Here is a 20,568-nt window from a genome sequence, read left to right on the forward strand (position 1 = left end):
AGAAACAACTCCAAATATTTGCATAGACCCGGGACCGGGGCCGGGCCCTCGCGGCTCCATTATGACATTCGACACTGTGCTGTTTGCGCACATTTAACGGATTGCTGGCTTTGCGGATGCGTTTCGGCAAACAAAAAAATGAATCCATCTAGCGATCATGGCTGCTGCATCTGCAACGGAAAATATCTGTGCAAATAGAAATCGATGGATGGCAGCTTTTGAGATGTTGAGGTCTTGAGATCTTCAGATCTCCGTATCGGTTCCGAGTCGTTGAGTGACAAGTGTCCAAACAACAACCGTCAGCGGTGTTTGGTGTCCCGCATCTGAGCGATACTGCATCCATCAGATAGTTTGCCGAGTGTATTTGCATTTGGCTTGCCTAGTCGGCGATTTGCATGGCCGTGGCGTGTTTTCCCGGCTAATGCCTCGGATTTGGACTTAAGCTGCTTGCTGAACAGGGACGGGAACAAAAACAGAAACCAAAAACCCCAAACCCAAATGCAAACGCAAATCCAAAGAGCCTACAGACGCCGCTGGTTTGTTTAGTGCGCGTGCGCATGTTCACTGTACATGGCTCTCTGTGGTCGTGCATGGCGCAGGCACAAGTTCCTGAGGGGATCACTGTAAAAAAATATTAATTACAACTAGGCAAATTATGGCTAAAACCACACTGGCTCTATTGAAGTAATTTATTAGTGGCGAACCTACATCCCATCATTCTTAAACATATACATTATGAACTAAAATATTTCCTTTAATAACTATCCATAATTTTTCTTCGTGTGCCTTCCAACCCATTGGCTATCGAGCTCTGGCCGGAGCTGGATGAACTGCAGCTGAGTTGCAGTTGCAGTTGCAGCCACAGCCGCTGATCCGCGGCACTGGCAAAAGGAATGCCTGAAATGTTTAGGCCAAGTTGGGATTACTGGCGTCCAAACATCGGTGAAGATCAAAGAGAGGCGGACATTTGATGGTAATTGCCGCTAAACGATTTTCAATGTTAGCTTGTAGAAACGTTAACATTTTAAATTTGTGTTATATACTCACGGACATGCGTATGTTAATACCCCCGGCATCTACACATTCGTACACCCATGCGTGTGTCGTCGCGCATTCGGCGGGATCGCCTTGGTCTCTCATTAGTGGAATGCGATGGTCCTGTTTATGGGGAAAAGCTGGTGAGCTGGTGATTCTGTTTCTCGCAACCTGGCCAGGTTTAATGCACCTGAAAAGGTGAGACCTCTGCTTGATTGGAGCAGAAGATTCACATGAGTTTTGTCCCATTATTTTGCATAATTTATTTCTGATCGTTCAGTTAATGGCATTTGATATCCATTTTAATATCCAATCGGTGAGAAAAGGTGGTTTATTGCTACAGAAAAGTAAAAATAGTTTAATTAATCGAATTGTGTTCAGAGTTCATAGATCTTACAAAATACTTGAAAGGAATTTCCGTAATAACCTTGATCGTTGACTCCGTCAGAAAAGAAGAACATGAATGGATAAAAGAGTCATCGGTGGAGTGCCATCCGAGTTATACTCGTATGTACATTAATAGAACAATATTGATGACTGAGACTTTTCCTTTTTTCGAGAAGTAGAATTCGAATCAAAATCAGCTCATTACGGAGGCTAATGTAAGCACAACAAAGCCATTCTGACGAGATTTATTCAACAGCTTTAAGTGGTTTCGGTTGCCGGAGGAATCGGTTGAGGATTGGTAGGAGGATGATGCAGCGCTAATGACCACGATTTCAACAAAAAATTCGAACCCGAATCGGAGCTGCATTCGGATTTGGTTGCAGTCAAAGGAGTTATTAACAAAAAGACTAGTACTCGCACAAAGTTTCTTTGAATAAGAATATTCAATTGGAGGCCGAAACATGCGAAGTAGCAGAGGGCATGGAAGGGTAGAGGGTGCTGTAGGGAAGGTCGAGGTGGAGCGGTGTGAAAAGGCTTTCATTTCAAACGCAAACAATCGCGCTGAGTAGGAATTGAAATTAATTTCATGTATCATCATTAATCAAAACACTCGCTGGCAGCGGGCAAAGTGCCTTGTGAGCTGATATGCCGAGGGTTTCCTTACACATTCATACACTCATACCCATACTCATATCTCTGTCTCGTTGGCCATAACGATATTCATTCTACGATTGGTGGGGCATCGAGGACGGGGGCATTCCCCGAGCCCAACTAATCAGCATGCAAAGAAAACAACATTAAGAGTCAACAACAACGTCTGAACTCTCAACACAATTATGAGAACTGACGTTGCAAGAGTTTCATGTTTAATGGCAAGTCACTTTCAGCGCCCCAGTTCAGTCATTGTCATTCATTCGAACAGATGAACTGGAGTTGAATCTGGAGCTGCTTTCAAGATTCGGCTGAGGACGTGGCTACACTTGGATATACCCATAAATACACACACATACCTCTACATATCTCTCTCTCCTCTAACGATGTTTTCTTTGGAAAGTTAGGAGCCGTTTCCAGTAGTTCAATTACAACTTCACCCCACTTATGGTGTTTTGTTCGTGGCCCGAAGCTCGAAGCTCCGCTGCCAGCAATTATAATCCAAATATCTCTAATGTCTCATCTGGCGGGTGAAACTCTCGAATCATTTACATATTGGCATATCGAGTACCTGGAGGTACAGTTTTCAACGGCTATTTCCTTTCTAAGAAATGGAATTATTAAATATTTTAAGAAGTGACTTTCACATAGAAATCATTGATCCTTAAGGGTTTTAAAAGGTATTAATATTGACGTTATGTTTTAGGTGCTTTATATAAGAAAACTCTGGTATCTGAGGAATTCTATATCTTTTTTTTTATCTCAATAATACTTTATGACACCCCCAACTCATAAACAGATTATTCAGTAGCCTCACACAATAGCCTCTCATTTTGTTCGTAGCCCCTGGCTCTATATTGCCAACAATTATAATCCAAATATCGGCCGGGTGAACAGCGGGTGAAACTCTTGAATTATTTGCATATTCGCTTACACATTTCTCATTTAAATTTGTTCGGTTATGAATAATATACATGTGTTATTTTTGAAAACCAGTGGCAGCCGAAATGCTTAATTTACGCCTATTTATTTTGTCCCCTTGTTTTTTGTGTCCCCGATCGATCGATCGGTATAAAATACATTATGCCCCAAAAGCGAGACCCCCGGCTCGACACTGATATGAGCAGCAACAACGGGCTGATGTTGTCGATGTTGTTGTCGTTTTGGTTGCCTTTTGTCTGCCTTGGGACTCTGCAGCATTTGTGTAGGTTGTGATGCTGACAATTTTGGGAACGGCTTCGTTCGGCTGCGGATACGGCTACGGCTTCAGTTTCGGTTTTTGGCCGTTAACAAAACATGACATTTAATAATACGTGTACAATACAAACATACATAAGTGTTATCGCTGACTAAAAAGCTTTTTGTTGCTACTCTCAATATGATACTGCTGTTGTTGTTCTATCTGTGTTTCGTTGTCATTTTTGGTATCGGATTTTGGTATGTCAGTCTCCGAATTCATAGCCCAGGTTTTATTTGAACCGCTGCCGTTCTGAGCTGGCCGGCGAAAGGTAGTAGTATCTGAGGCCGAAACAAATGGCTCGCCATATACGTTTTATTCGCGTTTTATCATTATTATTAATAATGTATGTTGATTCGAAGCGGAGCGCGCAAACGTGTGCATGTTCGTTTATTTAGTGGTGTGTCTAATGGCTAGTAACTGCCCCCTTTATCTTCCTCCAGATAGATATTCAAATTTGGTTTTTGTGTTTTAGCCAAGCCGCTGCCTCGGGCTTTCTGTCCTAACAAGATTCCATTCGTAGCCAATATGCATAATTTGGTTATAACGAGAAAATATTAGCACTCTTTTGTCGGACATTTAAATAAATAAATTTATTTTTTTCGGAGTGATAATTGCTTGGGTTTCCTATTATTCAAAGTCAGTTGGAAGTAGTTTTTTTGACTACAGTTATTTTAATGATTTTTATAAATATTTATAATCCATTCAAACCATCAAATGTGCCCCTAAAATATATCCCAGTGCATTATCGACCCTCTTCCAATAGCTTATAAATAGAAGTAATACCCACATATGTACCACCACTCGTATATAGCTTAGAAAGGATGGAAATTCGCTGTCACTGGGAAAAATCGAGTGGCAGGGGAAAATGCATCCATCGAGCCCGGTGGTCGAAACATATGCAATATCGCAGAGGAAATGCAGTCCTGGGGACTCAGTCCGTATCAGTCGCATCCTGCCATTTATTTGTCCTTATTTACCAAACTCTCCTGGCAGGACCAGACCCGTTGGGGGGTTGGGCTGTGCAGTAGGGTTTTGGTTATTGGGAGCGTTGCCGCATCATGGCTGCGCTGACAATGAGAGTTGAATAGCCGACTCTCTACCCTACCTCCCTGATAGCTCTTGTGCAGTTATTTATTTTTGAAGTTCCTGTGCAGAGGGAATCCCTGACTGTGTCTGTCTGCCTGCCTGTGTGTATTTGTGTGTGTACTCGCCTGTGTCAATACAGGCAAGGACAACAATGCCGCTCAGTTCCGACAGTCGTCATCCTGTCAAAACAAAGTGTGATTATTGATAATTTATGATGTCACGGATTTTTCCGGTCTTGGAATTATTATTTTATTGTCTTGCTAGGGCCATATTTTTTCTGCTCTTAATGTTGGACGTATTTTTGGCTGAATCTGTAATCTCTGCCAGCATCTAATATATTTCAAATGATTTTTCAAAAACACTCGCAGAGTGACAGTTTTTAGTGAAAGCTCAATGTGAAAGGTTATTGATTTGATTTCTGTATTATCCCAGAGACTAGTTAACATCTCTAGCATCTCTCCTTTAATATGTTTCAAAAATTATACAACCAACTATATATTATCCTTAAGAATTACACATCAGCTTAAGTTATTGGATATTCTGTGGTTAACTCCGGTAATGCCATCATCGCCTTTCCATGCGGCGGTTCAACAACTCGGACATCTGTGCAACCTGACGACTACCACTGCAGTCGAAGAAGGTCCTTGCATAAGCCATTATCCTCCGAACACGACCTCTCTCGGGCCATTTAATGGCTGCGCATGCGCAAAACCGCAACGGCGCGTCCTAAATAAATATTTGCACAGAGTTTTGGTTTAGCCCATAGCTGCTAATGCGATGTTTGTTAAACGATTGTTTTGCCAGGGACTTAGTGGTTGCCACACAGTGGTTATTGTGTGAGAAATCTGTGTTTGTGCCTAGCGCTTAAATATATTGACGTAGTAGGCACGAAAATGCCAATGTAAACACTCTTTTAAATAGGTATAGCCCAGTACCGTCGCTCCGGGGTAACGTTAAATGGCAACCGGAAGCATTTCGGGCTGATGTGTGATCATCACTTAGCCATTACTTAACCAACCCAAAAAAGTGTCACTGTTTACTGAAATGGTTATATAACCGTATGTGCTAATTTTATGGTCGATCAATAGACACTGCAATGCACTAAGGGAAATGGTAAGAAAGATATACAAGAGATGATCTGGAGGAATGTTTATCTGAAACTTAAATGGAAAAAAAATGAGCTATTATCTATATACATATTTTATAAAATGATATGCCAGAATTTGTAATATTTATTTCACTTTTAAAAACCTTTTCTACAGTGCATAATGTTCAATTAAAGTACAGACTTCCACCTCCATTTATGCAGTGCCCGCATGCGCTCCTCTATACTTCAATTTCAATTTAGTCGGATCGGATGCCGTAAACGCCATAATTTGTTCTGAAGCAAGTTGCGTCAGTAAATCCAAATATGTCGAACCTCCTCTTTCGCTCTTATGGGTTCTGAAAATCGCCCCGGATCACCCGGAATCGAGGAGCGTGGGGCACGCGACTTAACGCGCGAGGCTCTTGCCCCGGCTTATTAGGTTAATTACGAGTTTTTGATTGGTAAATTAAGGCTGTGCACCCGGGGCGGGCATTGGTGCTGTTTGTGTTGTGTGTTGGGTTTTATTTCTGTTTGCCGGAAAGCTTGGTCCCCGGATCGTAATGCGGCACGCGGCAACCCGCTGCTCTGCTGCTCGTGGCACCCAACCCAACCGACAGCCAAACAGCCATTTCGAAATCTGTTCTTAACTGAATGCCTCAATTCAAATGCGTAAATAATTAATTTGGAAGCCATTTAAGAGCTGCGGTGAATGGCTGAATATCCGAAAGTCTGGGTGTCTGCGACTCTGGCGGCGGAGCTATTGACGCCCTCGGGTATCTTATGGATTCAGATAAACCACCCGCCGAGTCTCATAATTTTTTGTCCCCCGCACTCCGAACCACCAAGAATTCCAAGATGGGCCCTGGCACAGGCTAAAGAATTCATTTTATGTCTCTGTTGGGGAGTTTAATATTTAATCCTTTCCCTCTTTATTAGTCAGATGCAGGTGTTTCCACAGTAGCTATATGGGTTTCTTTCTTAAAGAGGGCATTAAAAATGCTCAAAAGGTGACAAAGGACAGGTGAAAATCAGAAGTCAAAATAGTGTACAGAAGTAGTGCCTTCCATTATTTATGATTCATGTTTAATTAGCAATTTATGTCAAACAAATGAGAAGACCTCCTTTTTATCAAAGTTTTGTTTTCGCTAAAAAGTAGTGCCAAGTATCTTTGATAAATTTTCCTAAATTGTCACTGATAGGGCTTCCAGGTATTTTTATGGTTCGACGGTAAACAGAAAGCTGTGAACATTAGTACCGCTCCCATATTGCAATGAGCTATTCAATTTGCTATCAGCCAGCTTTTCGCTTACATCTGCAAAAAGTAATCTATAATTTTAATGTATGGCATTGGGAGAGCGGAGATATCAGCCCGTGTCATTATCAGAGGCGATAATGAATACACAATTACCGCCGCAACGCGGTCAGCAAATAATCGTAATCGTTCCCCAGTTCCCCTCCCGAAAAGTAAACAAACAAAAAAACAGAAAATACTAATAAATTTACGCAACACCATTCAGATATTAGAGTATTTGAATATGGCGGCCATAACTTTGTTACCCCAAACCAGCCATTAAGGATTCGGATCAGTCACGTACTCTGACATAGGTAACGCATATGTACATTAGCACTTGCGTCAGATATAAAAACCAACAAAAAACAGAACAGAAACAGAAAAAATTGGTAACAAAGAACAGTAACTAGTGACAGCGGAGCCAAACCGCCCCAATTGTCAGCAGATAACATTGGCAATTTATGTACCTGCCTGGTTTTTTCATTGTAATAACAAAAGTTTGGTGTTGGTATAAATGAAACGGATAACCGCATACCGATTCCCCACATATTAACACAGGAAAAAACCCCTCTGTATCGCCAAATTGTTAAGTAACTCCAAACAAGTTAATAAAGAATATTTTCCGCAGTGCTTTGAGCAATTTCAAAAAGGTAGAAAATTTTTTTGTTTTGGAGGAAACCCGTTTATGTCAAAACGATTGCCAAGAAATTGCCAAGACTGAAGACACTACTGGGCTATAATTTGAGTGTCTAGGTCGCATTTATCTCACATCGCATCGCAAAAGGCCAGAACAGGGAAAGGCCTAAGTTGCAATTACACCTTGGCACTTGGCTCCTACCTGAATTCACGCACGCCCCCAACAAAAAGCCGCCAGAGCACGCAATGATGAAATAAATCAAACAAAATAATTGCTTTTGTTTCAACACCAAGAATACACAGTCTTTATTCGGGGGCTGGGGCATCGGTTGTCGCACCTGTTCAATAGTATAACGGCTGTAACCAAGAAGCCACCAAACTACCAACTTACCAACTTGGAGCAAATGCAAAAAGGCCCCGCCAGACCCAAAACGCAAAACGCAAACGTAAATTTACGACACGCAACTTGTTTTGAGCTGCGGGTGAACTCGTGTTCTCCGTCAGCCCCAAAGACGTTTCCCCGACATCCAGACATGCCAGAACTGTCCTCTGGCCTCCGCATCTCCAGTTCCTCCACTGCCTTCCTGCCACTTGATAAGTGCAGTGTGGAAAATTAACAGCACCTGCGCCTTCTTCTGGGTCTGCTCTTGCGATTTTGCGGCCAGACGGCTACGACGAGGAGTCAGGATCTTTGGCCCACCTTCTGCAGAAAGCCATCCATTTCGCCTTCTAATTGAAAATCAGTCTGAGAACTACAATTAAAAGGGGGAAAGTAACGCTCTGATGGGGAAAGTAATTTTAAAGGGTTTGAGTTTAAATAATATACCATCGGTGACTATATATTTTCTAATTTAAATCCGATTTTTGAGCGGAATACCTTAAACGATTTCTATATCAATTCTCCATCATTCTGCATCAAAATCTGGAAACGAATTATTTTTTAGATTTTTCATCAAATTTTCTGGGCTATCCAGAATCGTAAATGAGGCATAGAAGACAATAGTAGACATAGACAATATGATCCCGATCGATAGCTATATCTTGGCCAATTTCCATCTGACTCTTGAGCGGAATACCTTAAACGATTTCTATATTGATTCTCCATCATTGTGCATCAAAATCTGGAAACAAATTATTTTTTATATTTTTCATCATATTTTCTGAGCTATCCCCTTCAAAAATCGTGAATGAGGCATCGAAGTACAATTATGTCCCTATTCATGGCTATATCTCGGCCAATTTGCATCCGATTCTTAAGCGGAATACCTAAATCGAGTTACTATGTCGAGATCGTTATTATCTTTTTGAAAATACTTTAGAAACCTTGAAGTTTGCTTCCTGGAAACAAAATAAAGGCAAATAAAACAGCAATACCGGAAAAACGAATTAAGTCCAAGACTACCACAGTTTTCTGATCCACATTTGTAATAAAACATAAGCTACGTAGGTTTTAGGGTAAAAACGACAAGCGGAACGAGGCGAGGAGGGATCGGCGCTGGGCATAATGGTCGGCCATTATTTAACTGAAATCCTCAAATTGTGAGTTTCGCAGCTACTCGTACATTCCCAACAAATTCGAACCAGTCTACCCTCCTATTTATTATGCCATACCCTAAAAACATACCCCACCCTGTCGATCATTGGCGAGCAATTTCATTATTATGGTCGCCCAGCGGGAATTTATAGAGCGGGAATAGGAATATGTACAATTCTTTTGAGTTTCCGAAAAACTGCAATATCGGGGTGGGAAGATGATAAGATATATATAGCGGGGTGGTGGCTTTCGGTGGGGGTTGTTACGCCCAAGCCAATTTGTATGTAACTCATTTTATGTATTTACAAAATATTGCATTGTCATTATTTCAAATATGGGTGAGCTAACTATATATAGGATATAGGGTGATTTCTAGCTCCATATTTCCTGATTCCTATATACCATCACACCTTTAAACTTACAAAATAAAAAGCCTTAATTTCGAAATAATATCTTGATAAAAGCATCTCTATAAACCTTTATAAAGCGGATTAAGTTTTGCCATACTTTTCCCCCTACAATTATTAATAGACCCAATAGAACCCTGGGGCTGTCGTTAATGCGACATCGTTGCAAACATTACCAAGCATCCTTACATCCGTCGTTCGCATCCTAACATCCTGTGACAGTTGCAGCCCAGAACGCAGAACCCATTCAGAATCTGCTGCACTCATTTCTGTTTGCTTCGATTTGAGGAAAGGCAATGCGTTCCGGATTTGGAAATGCGATTGGCTTCGTCACGTCAAGGATTGCCGCAGGATATATAGGCGTTGTTGGCATTGTTGACGTTAGTTAACAGTGCTGTTCAATTTTTCTGCACTAATTAGATTAAAGAAGGAGGCACACACCAATGCACCGGGGGTATCGAGGTGATGAATTCACCGAAAAAATCAAAGAAAATGCATTGGAGCAAACGGAGAGGCATAAAAAGGCAAATCGTGAGTTGTGCGGAATTCCTGTATCGGCAGCCGGCGATAAAAAGGTCAAAACAACTGCCAAATACTTTAATCCTATTAAGGACATAATTCAACTATAGCAGAGAGAGACACATGTTGCCGGCGCAGACGACAGGAAGGATAAAGAGCTGTGAGATTGTCCTTTTTTCGCTGTCTACACGATTGGATGTGACTAAAAAAAAAAATTCAAAAAAAAAGGAAACTGGTGGGAATAAGCCTGATATCGAAAGGACTAATGCATTCAATTTTTTTGATTTTAGATTTTTGGTTTTGAGCTTATAACACACTTCTTACAAAACTTATTTAACTTACCAGGGGCAATTTTTTTTCCGACTTTAATTTTATGATGAATATGAATTGAAAATTTCTATAAGTTCCAAAAACTTTTCCCAGCTGGATTATTGATTATAAAAACCTGCCACTAATGCCATGATTATCGCGGACAGTCAAAGTGTCAGCCCACGTTGTTCCCAATGATCGCAGAAGATTAAAAATTTTTGCTCATTTCATGGGGTTTCACCCGGGGCCCGGCAAATATCCGAGTTTTTCCCATTTTTCCATACAAAATCCTCTCGTCCTTTGTGCCGACGTCCTGTCGTCCATTATTCGGCCGTCGCCTGTCACCGTCACTTCCTTTTGTCCTGCAATTGTTTGTTTTCATCCGTTTAATAATTGCAATGTTGCCGGTGATGTCTCTTTTGCCAGCCTGGCCAGGCCTGGCCCATTCTAATTTCCATCTGTCGTCGGATGGGGACTGAGGAATCAGGACTCGGGATTCGGAAATCCGAATCTGCAGGACCTCTATAGGTGTTGGAAGGATGGACAGAGTTTGTTTTGCCGATTGTCTGCAGTTAATTCGAAATCCGCTTACCGTTGGCCATATTTGCGCATTCGCCGAGTTAATACTTAAATTTGCAACTTTTTAATTATTGTAAGCGGATTCCCTTTTTCGGGACAGTTGTTTTGAATCGGAAACAGATCCTTTCACTTGTCAGCAGGATTTCTTTTACCTTTTTGACGCACCTGACGAGTTTACTCTTTTATTTTTATTATTCCTTCGATTTATTTACAATTTAAGCGATTTAATTTCAAGTAGAAAATACTTTCCCCAGAAGACATCTCCCCACACAACTCCCTCATATTTTTTGTTTTTGAAGCAACAGCAGTCGCAGCATAATATGTAATAAGCTAAGATAATGGCTTATTGTTAGAAACTTTATTAATATAAATATGCACACATGCCGATGTTCTGCGTACTGGCGCATCCTGTGCGGATCCTGTCTCTCTGCCGGCAGGACTGCGTTATTGTTAATCATTAAACAAAAAGTGAGACGAGACAAAAATTCAGAACGGCAGCATAATTAAACTCAGCTCTTGCCTGAAATTAAAATAGAAAAGCGCCAAAAAGTTGGCTGACAAAGGCACTGCAAAAATAATACAAATAAAAAGATGGGAATATAGAATATATGGCGGAGAGACTGCGGCAAAAATGTGAACAAAACCAAAAATATTTTAATGACAAAACCAAATGTTCGCAAACAAAGCCGGCATGCAACCGAGCCTCCCATTCCAGGCCCGAATCGGTATCCTAAATCCCGATTCCAGAGCAAGGCACCACCGGAGTGGGAACACAGAACAGAAAAGGCCAGAGTCGTCCCATTATGTGTGCTCGCCCCGTAATTATTTGCATAAAAATATATATGCAGAGGTCTAAACAAAACAGTTTAGCAATCAATTATGAAAACACGTTAAATAGCCAAGTGCGAGGCCGAATGTGAATGTGCGAGGTGGATGGACTGGAAGGGGTTCTCCAAACATGAGCATCTGATACAGAGGCAGCCCTGCGGAGAATGGGTGTTACGGGAGGGCTTTCCGCACTCGAAGGCAAAGACAGACGGCAGATGCCATTGTCGCCCCGTTTCGGCTCGGAATTGTTTACTCTGGGAAGCAGGCCCACCAATGCGCAGATTCACACTTACGCACCTCCACCGTACAGTGTGTACTCACTCTGCGACGACACCTAGACCATACAGCTATGTAGCTATACAAGAGATGCGGCGATAAGTGAAGGCAAATAGCCGAGGTGATGGAGCTTGTTTGCCGGGCGAACAAACAAAAGCAACGCCTTGGGAGAATGTGCTGTGCCACCAATCAGATTTGGAAGGGTTAAGCCTGGGCTTGAATGCCATTAAAACTTCATTAGATGGTGACCTTTTTCTTGGTATCTTAAGAACCAACATAAATTCATTTCAAATTGCTGACAACTGTATTTTAGATATTAGTTTTTGGAGGTATATTTTTATATTAAGGCCATTGCCATCCAGAGCCTCTCTTAATAAATAATATTTTATGCTTCTGATACATATCTTGACACCACAAAAATCCAATATAACACACAATGGAGGTGTGGAAAGTCCACTCTCTGATACATTTAAGACTGTAAATTACTTTTCCATATGAAACTCGCATTAGATGGGCTTGTGAGTACTTTTTCTACCGTATTATTTCCATTTCGCGCAAAGCCCAATCAAAAACCCAGCCACGATTTATGGGTCTACATAAATTCAGGGAATATTTTGTTTGACTTTTGGAATGGTGGGGAGAGGCTACTACCCACCGCAGTTAATCCGATTATGAAACGCCGAGTTTTCGGTGGCCTCCGCCAGGCGGGCAGTGGCGATTGTACGACGATGTGAACGATAGTGTGATATCCCATGGCATTATTTTGCATTGCAGATACGAACGAGCTGCGAGAGCCATTCACCTGGCTAGAAAATAGGCCTTTTAAGATTACGGCCTTACCCCCAAAACAAATCAGCAAAAGTCATCGTGTTAAGTAGATGTGTTAAGTGAAATGGGCTTTAAAATTCGAGCATTAAATGGCCAAGTTTCAGGGCCAAATAAACGTCCGTCCTTCCTGCCATCACTCGGCAGTCAACGAGTCGTCTGAATCCTCGGCTCAAGTTGAGTTGTTATGCTTCAGTTGAGTGTTGGCAAATATTTAACGTAGTATAAATATCTCTGTCTCCCCTCGAAGAGAATAAAAATTATATATATACTCCATCTTTCGGGTATTGTTATCTGCCGGGTGGAAGAGGGTGGAAAAAGTCCTCTCGGCCTTGTGTATAACACAGAAAAAATCTAATTTTCCAACTTTTTACGACATTTGCTTGCCAGTTCTGCGGCAATTTCATAAATATTTTCCGCTTCTTTGCGTTTGCATACTTTGTATGCAAAAAAACACGCCATCATCAGAACATTATCCCGCCGCGTGTAAATGAAATTCTCCTTGTCTGCCCGGTCTCCGGTCTCTGGTCTCCGGCCTCCGGCCTCCACTCTGAACGAACCCCTCATCTCTTTGGCCCGAAAAAAGTGAGAAAAACGACTACGATTGTGGTGGCAGGAACCAAAGTAACAGAAGCGAAAATGGGGGAGCATCGCGAACGTCTCTTCGAGGGTTGTTGACTTATATCATTTATCATAAGGAATTAGGTTCAAGCTTGTTATTAATATTAGACTGGCTACACCGCCACCCCCTCAGCTGCCCCCCTCGGAAGCCACCCGTTGGCGTGAAGCCGTTAACGTGCGAGAGCGTTAATAAAGTTCATAAAATAAACAAAGTCGGGCCAGCCATCCAGTCAGCCAGCCATCCAGTCAGCCAGTCAACATGTGAAATTAAAATCTTTGCCTCTGTCAATTGCTTGGAGTGTTGCTCGGAGTCTATTAAAAAGTAAATCTTCCACTTTATCGCCTGGCGAGTGCTGGGGCTTCGACAGATCCCATTAGGCTATTCCTTTTTATTGGTTTATGAGAGGCCGCGATATTGTCAATTCCGCGCAATTGTTGTTTTAGCTTTACTTCATAAAAGTGTCCAAATGGGTTCTAAAGGAGGATATGATATGGTAACCCAGAAGAAAAATAAATCAGAAATTAGTAGATCTACTAGAATATCTTACATAATACTTCAATTTCTTATTCAAATACTACGAACTAAAAAAAGAATTAATAATCTCAAATAATTTAGTTTGAAAGATAAGCCTCTTAGGGCCTCCATACCATTAAATAGATATGAAGTATCTAGAAAAAGAGAAACTTTATGTATAATTTCTCTTATATAATTATCATTTTCTATCAAATTAGATAAAATATGACTATATTTGTATGAGTTCTATGAACAATCTTATCTCTAAAATGTCTAAAAATATCTGTAAGTTCCTACATATTGTAACATATACCCCTAAGAGTTAAAAAAAACCTACCTAGATGTGCTGGCCAGTTATCTTGTTGCGTAATACCTTTCTAGATGGAGAGCCGATAACTGGATGTAGCTGCAATGCTCCGACATTGCTGCAAAAGCCCTCATAATTCCGCGCATCCCTCGGATACAATTCCTTGCAGATCCTGAATGCATGGCGGCGGTAAGTGAAAAGTAGAAAAGTGGAAAAAAGCGGCGATACGGTTCGGCGTGCCAAAGCCTCGAACCTCAAAAACCTAGCTAGTATATAGCCGGAAATTGCTTCCACTAGGAGCGGTTTTATTTCCCATTTTCCCCATTTTCCTGTACCCCCATTTTCCACACACCCACTACCCCAACTCCCGCCACACATTTTCAGCATTTTCCATTCCGTTTTTCGCTGACCGTAAGCCACGCCCTGTGCATGTTGAAGCGAGTGCAACAACACGAACAACAACTGTTAGATACGAGCGAAAAAGTCGAATGAAAGAGCCAAGATAAACACTTAAGCCTAACAAAAAACGATAAAACAGCCACGAGGAAAAGTTGCAAAAGGTAACAATCTATGTAGAATGTTTTATGGCCCCCGAAAAGCAGTCGCCAGAGGTGGGCCTTCGATGGGAGGTTGGTAGCCAAGCCAGCCATCCAGCCACACATGTCCAATATTCTCTTAACGCGATAAAAATGAAGTAGCAACATTGAAATCTGGCCCGGAAGGGGAGCTACTGGCTTTTTGTGGATTTTTCCTTCTTTTGTCCAAAGAGCGAGAGGTGGCAACAGACGGGAAAAAACACTGAAACATCAGTTACATTTTGTCCGTTCTCTCTTCGGCCCCCGTGGGTCCTTGGAAGGAGGAGGATGGGGTCTCCTCACACAAATAGATACAATATTTCTGTATCTATGCGATGGCTAACCACAGTCCCACTTCCCCCCATCAGGCGGATCCCTTTCCCGAACTTTTCCCTGCACGCGCCCATAAACGAATAAAAAGATAGCGTGGTTAAACGCGCTTATTTCGGTTTATGATTAAATTTATTACGTGTACATCCAACCACAGCCCGACCAAAAATAGCCAAACAAAATAGCAACAAAAACAAAATGGGTTGCCAACGGGGGGAAAGAAACTTTTTATATATTTTTGGTGGTGGAGGTGGAGGGGGAGGAGAAAGGTCTCTTTTGAAATTTAATTAAGTTAGCGCCTCAGAGGCCTCAGACCCAAAAACAAAAAATAAAGAATCTTAAAGTTTGATCTAATAGGTCATTCTTTTAAGCTTAACCCTTATTATTTTTGATGAGCAACGCTCTTTCTAATTAGGCTGGCGAAATTGATTCTGACGAGGACGAGGAAAAAGTCCCAAGTGGCATGTAGTACGTGCTGCAATAAGCTTCCTCTCGCTCGGCGAGGGCGTGCGAGCGAGACAGTGCTGCAGCTGTAGCTGTCGCCGTGCAAAAGTATCTTTTTATCTGTATTTCTACGATTGCCAGCAGGGATGTGGCTGCGGATGTGGCTGTAACTGTGTGTGCCAATCGAACCCTGCTCGGGAATAAAACTGGCTGGCTGGCGCTAGCTCTGGCGCTCGTGCTTACTCGCTCTCCTCCGAGAAAAAAAACACAAGCCCCACCAACAACAACAAAAACAGAAGAAAAAAAAAACAAAGAAAGAAAAAGAAAAAGCATACACAGACCATACCACCCCCTTCTTTACCCACATAGTATCTGAAAGATACGAATGTATCTCGTCCTCTCTGTCGTGTCTTCGGTTCTCCCGGTGTACCTTTTCGTACTTTTTCGACGAAGCTGGCGAGGCTGGCGAGGCTGGCGAGGCTGGTGCCTCGTTTATTTATGATTATCTGTGTACAACTTGTTCCGTGTTCATCGCATGTCGATGATGGCTGTATAGAGAGCATCAGTATCTATCTGGTTTTGTTTGCTACACTCCAACCCGAGCATTAAAACCCCTGCCCCGTCCAGGGTGCATGCCTCCTCTCCACAACCCCATCGTGCCACAGATGCGGATGCCCAGATACTGCGACGAAGAACACACCTTTGTAAAGCTTTTGTCTTCTGTTCTCCGTACTGCTGCAGATGGTTGTTCATTAATGGCTGGTTGGTCGGTTAGCTGGTTGGCTGCCACTTGGCCCACTTGCAACGTGCAACATCTCGGATTGCAGCGTGTCATCGTTAAGAAAGTAAGCGGAGCAATCGTTGCTCCTCCCCTCAGTAGTTCAGGGATTTTTTAGGAGCATTTTTATCACTATTTCTGAAATGGGGTATTTCTTTTTAATTATTCTAACTTCTCATTATTATTTTTTCCTTTGACTTTGCATTAAAATGATTTTTCTAACATACTCCATAAAAAATCTTTAAAAATATACCCAAACCTTAAACCAAGAACAAAATCCGCTGTCTAGTCTTGAAGTAAACACCCAAACTACACTCCTTTCCCAGACTTTATTGAACCCCAAAAAATATCGGTCCTTATTACAAGTTACCAGAGCTCTTGAGTAAACCGCCTTGAAGAAAATCAATCAAAAACATTGTACGAAGAGACAAAATCCACAGCAGCAGACGCACAGGCATAACCGCAGGCTCAACTCAAAGGAACTCCCCGCGATAAGTCCTGCGAGTCCTTGGAGCATCAAAGAGGACGAGAAGGCAATAAAATGCCATCCGAAAGATGGGGGGAACGAAACGAATCAATACTCTCGGGGGCCCGCACAACGACCGCAACTACTAGAGCCACATACTACATACTATACGCCCCAAAAAGCCCGCCGAGTCAAAGCGATTACACCGGAGCGGAGCACACAAACACCTTTTCATTTGTATCTATTAGATTAAAATTCATGTCGACGTACGCACTCTGCCGCTCACTCCGCAACACGCGCTTGGCTTGTCCGCGCTCGCAGATACAAAGATACATAGATACCACACACCGGAGGAGGAAAGTCTTGGCATCGAGAGCTCACAATCATCATTGGCCTGGCCTGTAACACTCACACACACACGAGTCTGATACAACACAACCTGAGCTCTGCAGCGAAAAGATACATGGTGGAGTGCCGTGAGAGGGGTAACACGGACGAGACGCATCCCAAAGATACAGATACGAAGCTCAGCGAAGCGAAGCGAAGCCACCGCTGCCATCAATACAAGCTGAACAACTACAAATACAACTAAAACACACAGATACTCGAACTTCTGCTGTTGCTGCTGTTGTTGCTGCTGCTGCTGCTGATGTTGCTGCTGCTCTGTGGCAACAAGCAAAGTACAAAGGATACAAATATATCTCGTGTTCGAAATATAAAAATCGTTAAACAAAGACTGACGTTGTTTCTGGATTTGGATCGACTGCGACTAACGACTGCGGTGCCAGGAGGAGTTGCGGAGAGATGGCCTCCCAACCCCCCAGGGGGAGGGAACCGGTGGCTTTGGCATCATCTTGCCCTCCCTTTTTTGCTTGCGGCCATTTGGGGCAGCTTTACCGTGCACTGCCACTTTTTCTACTCCGTCTCTCTCTCTCTGCTCCACTCGACCATCTTCCGTTCTCTGTCTTTCTCTTTCTGGGCTCTTAGCGCCAGTAAGCGGAGTGTTCCCGCCTCGAAAAAGGTTGGTGGCCCAATACCCCACCTCCCCCTGGCAACCTCCAGGCTTCTCAACCACCCACCCCCCCTTTTTTCGACCCCCGGTTTTCCCTTCGGAGTTGCCAAGTTGCCGCTGCGGTTGCGAGACTTGTCGTCCTCCCGAACAGAAGGCGACGGCAATTTTGTAGGCGCGCCAATGGGTTAACGTGATCTGAATTTGTTGCTCGCGAGCCAATTAATGTCGCTCCGAATTAAAAAGAAGCCTCTGATGGCAGATACAGATACGGATCGTAAAAGTAACTCAAACTGGGTTACCCCGGAAAATATGTACATATCTGCTTGCTTCTTATTTAATGAGAGTGCCGAGGGTATAAGATAGGGAGTGGAAAAAAAGATGGTCATTAAAATAATTTATTAATTTTTACTTGCATAATTATTATGTCAAAATAATTTTCATTTTTATCCATAATAAATAATATTATTTACTTTATTTGGTTAATTATAAGCCTATTTCTCCATTTAATTTAAAATAATAAGATGGTAAAGTTTCAAAAACATGTTTTTTTGAAATTGTGTTTAAATATAAATTGTTCAACATTTATAAATGATTTATTGATTAATTCTACCAGAAATTATTAGTAGAACCAATTCTAATATATGTATGATACAGTAAGATCTTTTACTGAGAGATATAATATAAAATTTTTATTATACGTACAATTTTTGATTAACTTTTCTTTCAGAAACCCAAAAATGTTTATCAAATTTTAATAATATTTGGAGTACATTACTTTAAAAACCATAATTCCACTACCATCATTAGTATCTCTACAAACTTTACCAACTCATAAAAAAAGGCAAAAAACTATAGAGGTTAAAGATAACTTTATTTACTGCAAAAAAAATTGATTCCGGACAACTTACCATGGTTAGTAAAACTATTATTTTTGGCACTGCCAGACCATTAATTTCCATGAAAACCGACAGACCATCTTTGGCGAAAAGCAAACACTTAATAAATGACTATCGAGGAGCGAATCGTTAATGTCGGGGAATGGCGGAAAGGATAAAGCTGCAGTAACTTCATTTAAATGTTGTAAGAATTTGTTTACTGCGTGTGCGACACAGAGCTCAGTGGTGGGTGGGTGGTGGGATGTGGGTCGAGATGTGGGGCATGGGAGGGGAGGTCCTTCTGCTAAAGGACGATGAGGTGGATACACCGATTGCCAGGAACAACAAAGTAGCTTTAGAATGTACTTAGTACACATACAGATACATATGTATCACATAAACGCCACACAGTGGCTCTGCCATCTCCGTCTAGCAGCTGCCGTCACTCCTCTCGAGTGGCGTTTCAATTAATTAGAAAAAGTTAAAGAAACGCCACGGCAAGAGGCAACAAAAAATACAAAAAACAAAAAAAAAGGAAAACAAATACCTACATAATAAAATGTAAGAGCGTATGTTGTAGTAGCAGCAACAGCAGCAGCAGAAGCGACGGCAGCAACATAGCAGCTGCGGTGGCGTTTTGGTGGAGCAGCGCGAAAGATGCCACCAATCCAGCCAAAGCGGTCAGTTGGGGAAAGCCGGGGGTGGTGGGCCAAAAAGGGGCAGGGGGGTGGTTTCGACGGATGGATGATAAAACATTACCCAGCGTTGGCCCAACCTCTCTTTTCACTTCACGAGTTTCGTTCATGTTCATCAGGCTTTTCTTTCCTTTTTTTTTTTATTTTCAACGGCGAGGCAGCAGCGTAAACACTTTGCGACGTTCATGCTACTCCTGTTGTTGTTGTTGTTGCTTGTGTTGTTGTTGTGTTGTTTATGGCAACAACTACACGTAGCAACACCCACGGCAGCCACAGCAGTAGTAGCAGGCCGCAGCAGAAGTAGCAGCAGCAGCAACGTAGCAGCAGCAGCAGCAGCAACAGCAACAGCAAGTAGCAGCATTGCAACAGCAACATCAGCAGCAGCAGCAGAAGTAGCAGCAACAACAGTGCCTACAAATACATACATCGGCATTTACAACAACACGCAATAACAGCCATTTTTCTAGTTGTTAAGTTAATTTTTTCATGTTCTGCTGCTCCGAGTTGCCGTTGTCGTTGCTGTGTTGCTGCTGCTCCATAGACTCCATGGATCGCTCCATCTCACTTCAACAGGGCCAACACACACGGGCAGCCAACGCCAGCAAACGGGTAATGTTGCCGCTGCCGCCTCGGCCACGAATCGCATTCACCGGCAATTGTTGTCGTCCCGTTCTGGCCCGCCACCAAACTGCCAGATACTTTATTTATGGTCACAGTGCTCAGATACTTTTTTTTTTCTTTGTGTGTGCTCTGACATTGCTGCTGCTGCTGCTGTTGTGGCTGTGGCTGCTTCTGCTGCTGCTGCTGCCTCTACCTCACTCCCATGACGCAACCGGTTATCGTGCCACACCGTCTCACTCGCACTCGGAACACCAATTGCCACACACAGCCCCAGCGCCAGCCCACTTATAATGATAATCATTATTGCCGTTGTTCGTTTCTCTGGTCGTGCTCCTCGTCGTCCGCCTCGTTTGCTACTTTTTGTTTTTCAACCTCTCAGATACATTTACAGATACAGATACAGATACAGATACGTCTGCAGGCAGGGCAAATACGGCAACACAGATACGCACCACCACCACCGCCATCGTTGTGGCAGGCGAAGAGAACGCACTAACACCAATGTGGCAAGAGTAAAAATAAGGGGCGCAAAACCCGTTTGGCTCTCTCGCTCTCACGCACACCACCCAACATTTGTATCTGTGTGGCGGAGTATCTATGTATCTGTGTGTGCCGTACGCTCGTTCCGTGGTTGTTGTTG

General features: G+C 42.5%; 1 long non-coding RNA gene across 3 annotated transcripts; it reads right to left on the bottom strand.

Annotated features, from left to right (window-relative positions):
- Window positions 1–653: 653 nt before the first annotated feature.
- Window positions 654–17,496, bottom strand: LOC116655875. 3 transcript variants are annotated; one of them, XR_004310961.2, is made up of 3 exons: window positions 16,996–17,496; window positions 1,048–1,372; window positions 654–983 (listed from the first exon to the last, which is right to left on the bottom strand). It is a non-coding gene; the product is annotated as an uncharacterized LOC116655875 (long non-coding RNA). The 3 variants fall into 3 exon arrangements; XR_006507026.1 differs by lacking the exon at window positions 16,996–17,496 and adding an exon at window positions 1,463–2,007; XR_006507025.1 differs by lacking the exon at window positions 16,996–17,496 and adding an exon at window positions 1,433–2,006.
- Between the last annotated feature and the right edge of the window lie 3,072 nt (window positions 17,497–20,568).

Source organism: Drosophila ananassae, chromosome 2R (genome assembly GCF_017639315.1).
Source record: "Drosophila ananassae strain 14024-0371.13 chromosome 2R, ASM1763931v2, whole genome shotgun sequence".
Taxonomy (NCBI): domain Eukaryota; kingdom Metazoa; phylum Arthropoda; class Insecta; order Diptera; family Drosophilidae; genus Drosophila; species Drosophila ananassae.